General features: G+C 44.5%; 1 long non-coding RNA gene across 1 annotated transcript; it reads left to right on the top strand.

Annotated features, from left to right (window-relative positions):
* The first annotated feature begins 579 nt into the window (after positions 1–579).
* Positions 580–4,282, top strand: LOC306653521. The gene is made up of 3 exons (XR_013761746.1): positions 580–661; positions 985–1,054; positions 2,768–4,282. It is a non-coding gene; the product is annotated as an uncharacterized lncRNA (long non-coding RNA).
* The last annotated feature ends 1,952 nt before the right edge of the window (positions 4,283–6,234 follow it).

Below are 6,234 nucleotides of genomic sequence, written 5' to 3'. Positions count from 1 at the left end.
CCTCCAGGGTTCATTTTCTTCAAGGTAAAGCCAGGTGAAAACCCTGCTGAAATCTTCAGCAGGGACTTGAGTACATGTCATAATTAAAGGCCGTGGAGTGAAGTAGGGAGTGTCCGCCATGCAGAATGGACTCACAGCCGCTCACAGTCCCTGGCTCTCAGCAGTCACGTGGCTGTATGTGGGAGGCCCCAGAGAGCCCCTGAAACCGGGTCAACTGGAGTCTGTCTCAGTACATTTACAAACGGCCTTTATTAAAAGGAGTTGCTTCTTCGAGGCCTCCGATGTTATTAAACTAAAGGGAAAAGAAAGTTTCAAGAAAATTAAAGCAGCCATCCTCTCCACCCTCATTCAACAGCACATCAATTTATGTAAATTGTTTGTTTCGAGTCACCGCAGAGTCACTTAAAACATTCATTTAATCATGTGGGTGAAGCCTTAAGGCTCCCAGCTTCTGTGCTGTACGGAGGAAGCTTTTCAGTGCCTCGTGGCTTTCCAAAGGTTCTTGGAAAATGATTTTCCAAGAGGAGTCGCACACCCAACCCGGAGCCAGAGACCAGGAACCTCTCTTTTGTGTGTTACCAGCAAGGCAGCTGATCCGTGGACGTGTCTGCTCTCTCTCTGCTCCATTGAGAGCTCCCTGCTGTCTGCCTGCTGCTGATGCGTAAGTCCCCTTGCTGTGCAGGCGAAGGTGCAGGATCTGCTTTAGTGGACACACCCATTCCTTCCCTCAGGGATGTCCAGGAAAGGCAGCTAACCTTGCCCTATGCATGGATGTGCATCAGGCAGGCACCTGCTGGGCCATGGATCCAGAGCACCGTTCCTCTCCTCTAGTTCTGCAGACAGAGCTGGGTTCTCACGGTGGCTCTTGCTAGTGGGCCCTGAGCACTGTGCCTAACATTTGTGCTGCATTTCTCAAATCTGCAAGGTGGGAATGGAATCAGTCAATGCTTTCAACTAATATCTGTGCATCATTTCTCTTTGCAGGACTTGGCCTTCTGCAGGGAGGCCAATGAGAAGCCCCTTTCTAGCACAGGAAAGGACGATTTTTCCTCAGGTGACTCATTTCTCCTAAGAGTGTTGAGGATTCGAAAGGATAATGTCCACCCTACACACAAAAAAATACGTTGTAGTTTCTTAATCTGGAAAACGCAGGTAGAACTGTTAACAGTGTCAACACGGGCAGACCCTGAGCAAGTGGGGACAAGGTACACAGCCGCCTGCTTTTCAGCTTCTGGGGGAAAGGTTAAAATCTTCTACAGTGTCATATCTGTGATTTGGCATTAAATTTGGTAACTATTTGATTAATTTCTGATTCTCCCACCAGAGCGGGAACTCCACCAAGACAGCGGTTTTGACTTTTGTTACTGTTCTTCTCTATTGTTTTCCAAGAACAATGCCTAGTGAAAACTGGGAAATTTACATACTCGTATTTTTAATGAATAAGTGACCACATTGAACTATGAATTCATCCTCTCTCTCTCTCTCTCTCTCTCTCTCTCTCTCTCTCTCTCTCTCTCTCTCTCTCCCTTTCACTTTAGAAAACCAGAACATATACTTCTCTTGCTTATCCAAGCCAGAATCTAAATATCCAAATACACAGCTTTGGTGTGAGATAACTGCAAGTCAGCTGCAGGATAGGAGTGAGCCCAGCACCCGGGTCTCTTGGTTTGTGCTAACATTTCTCTGACCTAGCACCAGGCCTGACCTTGCTAATCTCAGCTTCTCCTGCATCAATTGTGTTGTTAACCATATTTTGAATATGTTCAACTCCATGCCAGGCTTTTGATGGCTTTAATAGGCTTTCTTAGGGGTCTTGTGATGGAGAAATTGTCTTCCAAATTCTTTTGGTACCCCCTGCACACTCTACCTGGCAGGTGCACCAGCCATACAATGCATTCAGCAATAATTACCTCCGAAAGCCTAAAACCGCATACTGTTTGAGCACCTGGGAGGGAGTTAGCTGAATGCCCATATTAGCTTGAAGTTCAGACTGAAGGGGAAAAAAATCTGCTTTTGACATTTTAGAGCATTTGTGCAAATCCACGGGCACACTCTGCATGCCCTGGTGAGGCCCAGCCCAATCTTGCTACCTGGCTTTCTCTACTTCTTTCCACTGTGAGTTATTATCTTCCCTAGAAGTTACGCATATTCAATTTTCATTGTCTTTCCAAACCACATTTTCATATTGGATCTATGGAAGCCCAAGGTCATGTCACAGAATAAAATCAAATTAACCGAAGGTCAAACATTCAGGACAACCAAGGCAGGCATCATGTGAAATCTTTAGCGAAGGGTGACCTTTAACAGTTTATGTAAACATAAGGAAGGTGCATTCAGAAAGAAGCTGCCTGCAGGAGTGACCCACCAAATCTGAGTCATCGTAGAAAACCCACCGGGTGCATAGTAGGCACTCAGAGTTGTGTTTGAATGATTCCATAGGGTGCCCAGCTGCCCGGTTTGCCTGGGAGGTACAATTTTCAGTGCTAATGCTGGGACAAATTAGTCGCCTTAGATTAGCATACACTGACTTTGGAACTTTCTCATGGCTCAGTCTTCCAACTAGCACTCTGTGATAACCCATGTCTCAGGTAGGACTGTGTTCCTGTCCCTCCTCCTTCTTCCAGTCATATAAGTTCAAAGCACAAGTCCATATTGTGTCCCTCATGGACAATGTGCTTGGGGGTAGGAGGGACAGAGAAGGGAAGAAAGAAGTGTCACCCTTTGATATATTCAACATAGCCTTTCTTTCCTTTTATTCTCTTTTCAGGCAAAGAAATGCGAACCCAGACATCTAAGAGCTTTTAAAACATAATTTCAAAGGCAGGGCCGATTCTCTGAAAACCCATCAAATGCACTAACAGCGGTCCCTGCCCAGCAAATGAACAAGATGCCTTGTCCAGGATGACGGCCACTTCCTCAGGGGCATGCAGATGTACAGATTCGGCCGGAAGCAGCCCATGTCACCGAAAACAGCACACACTGAAGCCTCTCACACTGGTCCCTGGGGTATATGCATCGTGCTTGCAATTAGGAAAACTTGAGCCATCAGAGACAAGGAAAACAGAAATACAATCAATGTATAAGAAAAAAGATTCCAGCTGCTACATTTATAGTCTAGAGAAAAAGGGAAAAGTCTTCAAGGTGAGAAAGGAAAACCCGATCAGAGCTCAGAAATCCCTCCAGGGCATCAGCAAAATGAAGGGAGAGACTGCTACTTGGAAGATAATACAGACAGAGATGCCCAAAGCTAACAAAGGAAAGCTCTGGGTTGGATATCACAGAGTTACCAGGCAGCTGGAAAAAGAAAAATAAAATAAACCCCGGGATCAAATTATACACTGGGTGGCCCACCTCACTTCAGGAATTCAAAACAAAGAGGGTGCTCTGGAGGGGTTGGACAAGGAGCACACGCTGTCCTACCAAAGCAGGTGAGGTTTCCTGGCCACCACTGTCTTGAGCACACCTCTAACTCTTCTGTATGTTTAATTAGAACCCAGCTGCAGCTCTGTAGGAATAGGAAATGCCAGACTGGGCTTCTGTCGAACAGCATCATCCACCGAAAAACCCCTTCTTGTTCCCCGCAAAGACAGTCAATCAAGGGACCACTTTAATAAAGGGGAAGCAAAAACAGCAACGAGAGCAGAATAAACCAGGCAAAACCTCAACTGCTTTCCTATGTGACAGCCGTATGAAACTAACAGTGAGAACATGCACCCGATTCTTTTATTCTAGTAATTGCAGGTGTGAATTAAGGTGCATTTAAAATGCTGCTTTAAGATACGGTGTGTTCAGGATGCGCCTGAATTGGACTTTGTGTTATGCAATGTACAGGCTTCTTGGTCCTAGTGAAATATTCTGAATATGCATATTGGAAATTTGACAGGTATGTATTGAATGCCTGTAGTAAATGCTGAAATCATCTGAGCATGGTAGACAGAGTGAAAAAGGCAGACAAAATTTCTGCTTTTATGGAACTTATGTTCTGATTGGTAAAACAGATTGTTTAAAAATATGTAATATGTTCATCTTTTATAAGCACTATACAGAAAAGAAAGAGTAAAGAAAGGGAAGTAAATAGTTTGTGATAAGAGTAATATCTTAGGCAGGTGGATCAGGAAAGACTTCCCTGGGAGGGGTGGAGGCCTGTCATAGCCATCATGATGCGTGAAGACCACCTGGAGGACAATAAAGAAGAAAACAGATTGCCTAGAGGGGAGGAAAAGGCGGAGCAAGAGCCCCTGAGCGGGTGCGTTCCAGGCGCTACTGGAAGGCAAGCTACTGTCCATGGTGTGGGGAGTACATAGATAGATAGATAGGTAGACAGACAGATAGATAGATAGATATGTTTTCTTAGTGAAATATATTTTGAAGGTAAAGTTGACACAGCATGGCTTCTTTGTTTCCTAATATAGAAACCCCCTACATTTGATTGCTCTTTACACACACACACACACACACACACACACACACACATATATATATATATGATGATATATATATATATATATATATATATATATATATATATGATGGACTATGTTGGATCCCATGTGCAATTAGGTGAAAATGAACAGGTTGCTTACCATAGAGAAAGTAGAGAGGTACTCCGTTACTTTGAGTCTCTAGGATTTATTTCATTTATTACATCCATTCTTTCGCTCATTTCTTTTATAAGTGTTTATTTAGCTTTTAAAGCTGTTTAGGACTGTGCAGGGTCTCTCACGGGAAGTGGGACTATGAATGACATGGTGTCAGTGGAGCAGCTGGCCTGGCCACGTGCGGGAGGGAACAGAGTGGGACAGAGCGTGGGATGAGGTGTGCCACCGAGCCACACCTGCATGGAGGCAGGGGCAAGCGTGGCCGGGGCAGGCGTGGCCAGGGCAGCACGGCCCCTGTGGGGCATGGACCACAGGATATATGGTACTGTTGGGAGAATGGGGTTTCCCACAAGCTCTCCAAAGACAACATTCCTAGCTAAATACAGGTTCCGTACCCCTCCTGAGGGATGCTACTCAGTGCGTACGTGGGGGGAGGTGCAGGCCCATGGTACTCAGGAATGGTGACTGCTGGGAGTTTGGGAGCCGGTCCCCTAGGAGACACAGAAGGGGGCAGGGGATGGGCCTCTGGGTGGACAGGATCAAAATAGTCATATGTAGGGTGCATGTATGGACACAAGCAGGGACTTGTCCATGAATTCACTTCCTGAACAGGAAGGAAGGAAAGAAAGGTGGGAGAGAGGTACTGCTCACAGGAAGGAGGAAGAAGTCTGGAAGACTAGGTCAGGTGGCCATGTCTTATTTTGACAAGACTAAACCAAAAAGAAATACCACCACACACACACACACACACACACACACACACACACACACACACACCTACTACTTCATAGATAAAGAAGAGAACATTTTATTTTATTTATTTTTTAATTTATTTTTATTGTAAACATGTGGGATACATGTTGTTTCTGTTTGCACATAGAGTAAGGCATACCATTTGTGTAATCATACATTTACATAGGGTAATGATGTTTGAATCATTCTATTATTTTTCCCCCCCCCACCCCTCCCACCCCTCTTTTCCCCCTATACTGTCCCTCCTTCCTCCATTCTTGAACCCCTCCCATCCCCCATTATGTGTCATCATCTGCTTATCAGTGAGATCATTCATCCTTTGGATTTTTGAGATTGGCTTATCTCACTTAGCATGATGTTCTCCAATTTCATCCATTTGCCTGCAAATGCCATAATTTTATTATTCTTTATAGCTGAGTAATATTCCATTGTGTGTATATATATATATATATATACCACAGTTTCATTATCCATTCATCAATTGAAGGACATCTAGGTTGGTTCCACAGTCCTGCTATTGTGAATTGAGCAGCTGTGAACATTGATGTGTTCTCTGAAGTATGTGATCTCTGAAGTATGCTGATTTTAAGTCTTTGGGTATATGCCGAGGAGTGGGATAGCTGGGTCAAATGGTGGATCCAGTGTGGAATCTCCACACTGCTTTCCAGAGTGGCTGCACTAATTTGCAGCACCACCAGCAATGTATGAGTGAACCTTTTCCCCCACATCCTCGCCAACACCTATTGTTGCTTGTATTCTTGATAATCGCCATTCTAATTGGAGTGAGATGGAATCTTAGGGTGGTTTTGATTTGCATTTCTCTTATTACTAAAGATGGTGAACATTTTTCATACGTTTGTTGATTGCTTGTAGATGTTCTTCT

The sequence above is a fragment of the Sciurus vulgaris genome, assembly GCF_902686455.1.
Source record: "Sciurus vulgaris genome assembly, chromosome: 2".
NCBI lineage: Eukaryota > Metazoa > Chordata > Mammalia > Rodentia > Sciuridae > Sciurus > Sciurus vulgaris.
Note: the sequence above shows the minus strand (reverse complement) of the source record. Positions and strands in the feature narration are given on the sequence as shown.